The sequence below is a fragment of the Neomonachus schauinslandi genome, chromosome 1 (genome assembly GCF_002201575.2).
Source record: "Neomonachus schauinslandi chromosome 1, ASM220157v2, whole genome shotgun sequence".
In the NCBI taxonomy this organism is placed as follows: domain Eukaryota; kingdom Metazoa; phylum Chordata; class Mammalia; order Carnivora; family Phocidae; genus Neomonachus; species Neomonachus schauinslandi.
In genome coordinates, this window is record NC_058403.1 from 8,135,001 (window position 1) to 8,141,820 (window position 6,820).

Consider the following 6,820-nt stretch of genomic DNA (forward strand, 5'->3'; position numbering starts at 1 on the left):
TACCACAAAGCCATCATTATTTGTATTCTACTTTCACATTTTTGTGTCTTCTAAGATTGTTTCCCCCTTGAATTTACCAAAGTTAAGGAAACCAGTCTGAAAGACCAAATTCGCTGTCCTCCTTGAACGAGAAGATTAAAGTTACTGTGTGTGAAAGATAGATGAACTGCTGCAGGACGAAAAGGCAATTAGAAATAATGGCCTCTGACCACAAAGGTCCACAAATTAAAGAATTGTCAACCCAAGACAGAGATTCTATCAGTGACGAATCTGTCGCTTTACTTGACTAAGGCTCCAGTACAATTATGGGAAAACTAACAGAAATGACCTGAGTGAACAGACAGACCGGGGCCATTTGTTTCTTACGTGAAATTTCCAGGCACCTAGCTGTGGCCAGTGCTTTCCATCACTGCTGAGTGGCAGTTGGCAGAGAGAGATGACCTTTACTTAACCTTGAGAATAACTCTACCCCTTCCTGGCCAGAATAAGGAATGTATGTCAAGGCCCTATTGACAATCCATTTGCAGGAGCTATCGAATGTTTGGCCTAAATGGATGATATCCTTGCCTTTCTGAACTTTATTTTACAAAATAAATATCTGTCCTAGGCCATCTTGGAAGTTAGAGAGGGCCACACACCTCGGACAGATGTCTGACAAATTTAAGAGGTCACTTTCATCTGTTTTGTTTTGGTTTCGGGGTTTTTGTGTGTGTGTGTTTTGTTTTGTTTTTACTCAAACATTCATCAGAATGAATATAGAGAAATAACCAACTTTCATCTGCCACTCTTCTTATGGGAAGACAGTCTACTTTCATTCCTTGAGGTATTCAGAAAATGTTTATTGCTGTCAGCAACCCAATAGGTAAGTGGTTTCAAAACAAATGTTAAATCGAGCACTGCTCCTCGACTTAACTCCTTCCCACCCAAAATACCTGTGTAATGATTTGTTCAAAGATCTGAGGTAAACGACATCAGATCAGATATCCAATCCCTCAAAGAAAATGGTTTCAGTGAAGTCAAATCCCCAAACTTGCCCTCATTCTCACCTCTCTAACCCATCCTTATCAGAAGCTGCTTGTCACCAATAAGATTAGTGGTAGTGCATTGGGCTAAATCAGATTTTTCATCATGAAAATGCCATGAACCAAATAACTGATGTGATTGAAAGGTGCTGAAGAGCCCATCAGCCACACAGTCTATGGATGAACAGACTACATCGGAAATACCCTTGATTAAAGTCCGTAAGATTTTGGCTAAGGTCGCTTCGTGATTATAGAATTTTAAATCTACATAAGTAACGGATATGGGATGGTATCTAATGACTGATGCTTTAAATATTTTCATTGTTTTTTAATCAGTATCACTTATTTTTAAAAAAGTAATATGCATGCATCATAGAGAACTTTTAAACTATAGAAAAAAAGAAAGACTTAAAATCATGGCCATAAGCCGTGACTCAAAGATAATTATTCTTAATAGTCATGTAAGCCCTTCTAAGGATGTGTGTGTTTAACAAAAAATCAAAAACACTGTAAATATAACTTTGTGTGCCTCATTTTTCAAATAACACTATGAGTGGTTAACAATTGCATAATATTGTGACATATGGATACACCATAATTTCACAAATTCTCTATTATTGGACTTTGAGGATGGTCCTGAGTTTTATTTTTTAAATGTCACCATAACAAATATCCCTGTATAAAAATCTTTGTTTTTATCTCTGCTCATATCCCTAGGAAATATTTACAGAAGGGTGGGGGATATAAAACTTCTAAGAGCTCTGACTACCTATGGCCAAATTGCCAGGAAGGTGACCTCCACTTTCCACTCCCACCGGCAAAGCATGACTGTTCACTCATCAACATCATGTATTGATAACCTATTTATTTATGTATTTATTTATTTATTTATTTAATATGCATTTTAAGCTTTATTCAAGAAAACAACAGTGGGTCTTCCATGATCATTTTCAGAATAATGAAGTAAGTTCAAAGAAATTTCAAGGCGTGATTTCTTAGGAATTTGTCAAGACTTATTTAACTTGTAAGCCAGAACTAAGAGCTTCCCGGCAGGTCTAGGAGGTAGAAATGACTTATCTGTACAGCATAACTTAAAATTTCAAACTCATGTAGAAAATCCTCTTCACATACAAAGTAATTATTTTGCAATAAGGAAAATGATTATGGGGGCACCTGGGTGGCTCAGTCTGTTAAGCGTCTGCCTTTGGCTCAGGTCATGATCCCAGCATCCTGGGATGGAGCCACCCGTCTGTCATCGGGCTCCCTGCCCAGCAAGAAGTCTGCTTTTCCCTCCCTCTGCTCTTGTGCTCTTGCTTGCTCTCTCTCAAGTAAATAAAATCTTAAAAAAAAAAAAAGAGCTAGAGAGAGAAATGGTTATGGGGCTGGTTCAAACTTTAAACTCACCTAGGGCACCTGGGTGGCTCAGTCGGTTAAGCATCTGTCTTCTGCTCGGGTCATGATCCTGAGGTCCTGGGATTGAGCCCCACATTGGGCTCCTTGCTCAGCGGGGAGTCTGCTTCTCCCTCTATCCCTCCCCCTGCTCGTGCTCTCTCTCTCTCTCACTCTCTCTCAAATAAATAAATAAAAATCTTTAAAAAGGTTTGCAGACCTTTGCAAGAAAGGTGTTCTGAAAACCCCTGTCTCAGGATTAGACTTCAGGAGAGATATTGCTATGATGATGTCCTTCTGGATCTGACACGTAGGCCTCCCGATGAGTCCAGGATGAAGCTGTCCCTTTTCTGCTTTGCATGTGTTACTGGAAAGGGGCAGGTAGAAGTGCTGAAGGCCAAGTGCCCACTTCAAGCACTTTACTAGCTTCTCCTTGCCTTTAGAATGCACTCACATGATCGGGCCTCTGCCTATGCACCCTGCCTGCCCCCCACTCTCTCTCCCCTTGCTCCTTCTGCCTCCACTGGCTTCCTTTCTATTTTAGCCTTCCAGGTTCTCATTCACCTCAGGGCCTTTGCATATGCTGTTCCTTTGTCTGCAAAGCTCCTTCCCCAGCTCTTTGCCTGGCTGGTTCCTCCCCACCCTTCAGGTCACATCAAATACCACCCTCCTTAGACCAAGTTTTTCCCATTATTCTCCATCCTGTTTTTCATGGCACGAATTGCAATGTGTAGTTTAGGGCAAGGTTTCTCAATGTTTCTGGAGTATAGAATTAATTTTTCTAAATTTCCAGACCATTGGAGATCTATATATATATATATATTTTTAAAGATTTTATTTATTTATTTGAGAGGGAGAATGAGAGAGAGAGAGCATGAGAGGGGGGAGGGTCAGAGGGAGAAGCAGACTCCCCGCCGGGCAGGGAGCCCGATGCGGGACTCGATCCCGGGACTCCAGGATCATGACCCGAGCCGAAGGCAGTCGTTCAACCAACTGAGCCACCCAGGGGCCCTGGAGATCTAGATTTTTATAAAATATAATAAAAAAGAATATTTTATGTCATTTTAGAAACTGGATTTTTTTAACTAGATTCAACAAACAAGTTATTCTGTCAAATTGCTATAGAAGTTTCTAAACCCTTCTCTCAACTTCAGTGTTAACTCATCCCAACCTGGCAACACAGATCTGTGGCCCAGCTCTAGTCCACAGACCCGACTGTGATGATCAGTGGTTTGTCCCCAATAGACTCTGAGCTCCATGGGGGAAGGGACCTCATCTGTCTTATTCACCTCATGTCTCCAAGGCCTAGAATAGTACCTGGCAGGTGGTAGGTGTTCAAGACGTTTCTATTGAATGATGTGAGTGGTTGAATGAGCCACCAGTCGCCATAAAAGAGGGTGTGTAGAAAAGAGGGCGCCACTGGGCAGTTTGGCTGGGTTGGTCACTGTTGGCGAAGTGGCTGGACGCAGGTGCTGAAGTCTGCAAACATCATGGCGGACCAGCAGGGGCCCAGAGATGACTCAGTGGCACTCTCACCACCCAGGCCCATGGGAAGCCTTGGGCAAGGCCTTTGCCAATGCAGCGGCCATGTTTTATCCAGAGCAGCTCAGCTCAGTCTGGCCCCCATGCTCTGACTGGCAACCCTCTGATCTCTGACCAGACTCCCTCTGAGGACCCTGAGTGGAAAGTCCATTCCAGGTGCATAGACATGAACTGGGTGGGAGCAACGAGCTCCCGGACGGGAGATGCAGCGAGAGTCTGGGGAGTCAGGTTTAGGTAGAGTCAGCTGGTGGTCATCGGCCCTCTCCTAGGCAGTGGGTATCTAAACACCATGCAGCCTCAACACAGGATCCCAAAGGGAGGCCAGCAGGGACTCAGGCCTGAAAGACAGACAGAATCTGCAGGGCCTGGGGAGCAGCAGGGAGACTAGAGGCAGCTGGTGGGCTTCCAGAGGTTGGCCCCTGATGTTCAGGGACACATGACTTGAGGAGAGAGCCCGCTCAGATATAAACCCACAGTGGAGATAAGGAAACTGAACTTCTCTGGACTTCTCAGCCTGGCCGGGAGAAATGTTGCGGGCAGAACACCCAGTACAGAGAGAAATGGGGAAGGAGCAGGGGGCTGGACCCAGGGGCCTCTAGGACAGGAGGAGGAGCTAAGAAGAAGCCTGAGCTGCCAGGACTCTTTCTCATGGGGGTTGGGGAGCCAGGGCAGGACCAAGAGGCGGCTGCAGAATGAAAGGCAGCAGGAAGGAGAGAAGAGGGGGAGCAGAGATGTGAGGGTGAGGATGGGAAGGCACTGGGGAATCTATGAGGCGGGGCTTGGCCCCGCTACCGTCTGAGCTGAGCTGTCTGGTCTGACATTCGAATCAGGCCACGCGGTCACCTCGGGAGACAGCCTCACAGCTCACCGTCAAGAAGGCCCCTGGGAAAGGCAGACAGGCCGGGAAAACTATCCTGCACCATCTCTAGGGAGTCTGTTATGTGCCCAATAGTTCCTGTTGTGTTTCTTTCTGTTTATTTCCCTACCACGACGAGCAGCAAGATGTTTCAAATATCAAAGGCCTACATTTAGGTTGACCTGTGAGAACATCAAATTTCTGTAGGTCAAAGTGGGTCAAAACCACCCATTTCATATGATTCCGCCTAAGGTATGTGACTCCAGGACAGAAAGCGGTGGGGAGCTGGGGAGAGATACTGTGTCCTCACTGGGTCCAGCCATGCCTCAGAGGCCACACAAGCCACGCAGCTAAGAAGAGGGAACGCGGCTGCTTTGCCCAGAGCAGAGGGAAGAAGTGACAGGACAAGGGGAGCTGGCAAATAGGACAGGGTCTTCTTTGGCAAGAGGGTGGGCTCCCGGCGGTCTGCACCCCGGGCCAGGTCCTTCTGGGCTGAGAATCCAGGTGCTCGGGTGTCACAATGGCCCATGCGGCTGGATGGTGAACACAGCGCTGTAACCTTCGCCCCCATGCTCTGTCCACAATGGCCCAAGTGTAAGTCTCGAATGCTCTGAACTCTGTGTCCCCGGGCAGCCCTATGCTAAGTCCACCCCGGTGTGTTGGGGATGCCTTGCTCTGGCCACTGTGCAAAATAGAATCAACGACACTCAGCACCACCAGAGGAAGGACTGCCCAGGGTCGCCACGCCAGCACCCCCTGAGGCAACAGGGCAGTCACCAGACCCTCAGCTGCTGCTCCGCCTGCTGAGACTTGGCACCGGAAGTGTCCGGTGGGAGGGTGCCAGCTCTCGGAGGGACAGCACCCTCGGCCCCCATTCCCTATGCCAGGAGCCCTCACCCTCCCTGAGGTGGGAGAGGCTGTAACCTCACATGCCTCGCGAGCTCCAGATCTTCCCATTCTTCCCCACTGACGTCAGGATGGCAGGTGGCAGAGGTAGAGAACAGGGTCACTAAGGCTTCCTTGGGGAATTGCTCATTCACCTGGAGACGGAAGGACACTCTCTTGTTCCACGCTTGGGGTCCTTCCTCAGGCCAATCTGGGGCTGTGGGTTCCTGGCTCCTCCCTCAGCATCCTCTGGGAGGCCCCCCCCAACCGCATGCCACCAGCAAAGCCCCGGGGACTTGGATACTGCCCCCAAGTGTCCCCTATGAGGATTGAATAGGTGATTATTTACTTGCCCTTCAGTTCCCTCAGCTGACAAGTGGGGATAATAACGGTCATGACCTCATAAGTCTTGTGAGACTATCATAACAGAAGTACATAGAACAGCACCTGGCACGTGGTAAGGATTCTATCAGTGTTAGGTGATTATGTAAGTATTACTATTGTTGAGACAGCACAAGACTTTTTCATGCAACTCGGGGCAGGAATGCAGCTGGGTGTCAGGAATGTAGCAGAACCAAGAACTACCTAACCAGCAGGCCTCTCCTAACCAGCAGCTGCTCATCTCCGCTCCTCCAAGCACATCTGTTCCATTTCTCATCACTCTACAGCCCAGCCTTCTCCACTCACCAGTCCACAGGGCCAGACACGTCCGCTCGCAGCTCCGAAATGCTCATGGTGCAGGCTCAGCCTTGTTCCGAAGTTGGCTTCCTCGGTGAACTGAGGGAAGGTCCCCAAAGAAGAGGGAAATGGGGCGCCTGGGTGGCTCAGTCGGTTACGCATCTGCCTTCGGCTCAGCTCATGATCCCAAGGTCCTGGGATCAAGCCCCACATCGGGCTCCCTGCTCAGCGGGGAGTCTGCTTCTCCCTCTGCCTCTGGCCCTCCCCCCAGCTGTGTGCTCTCTCTCTCTCTCTCTCTCAAATAAATAAAATCTTAAAAAAGAAAAAAAGAAAAAGCACAGCCCTGATCCCTGGGACCTGTATATTTGGAAACTATTTTGAAATTTCTTATGTTATTTTACTGATCTACTGTTACCTTCCTCTCACATCTTAAATATTCCGTTGAATG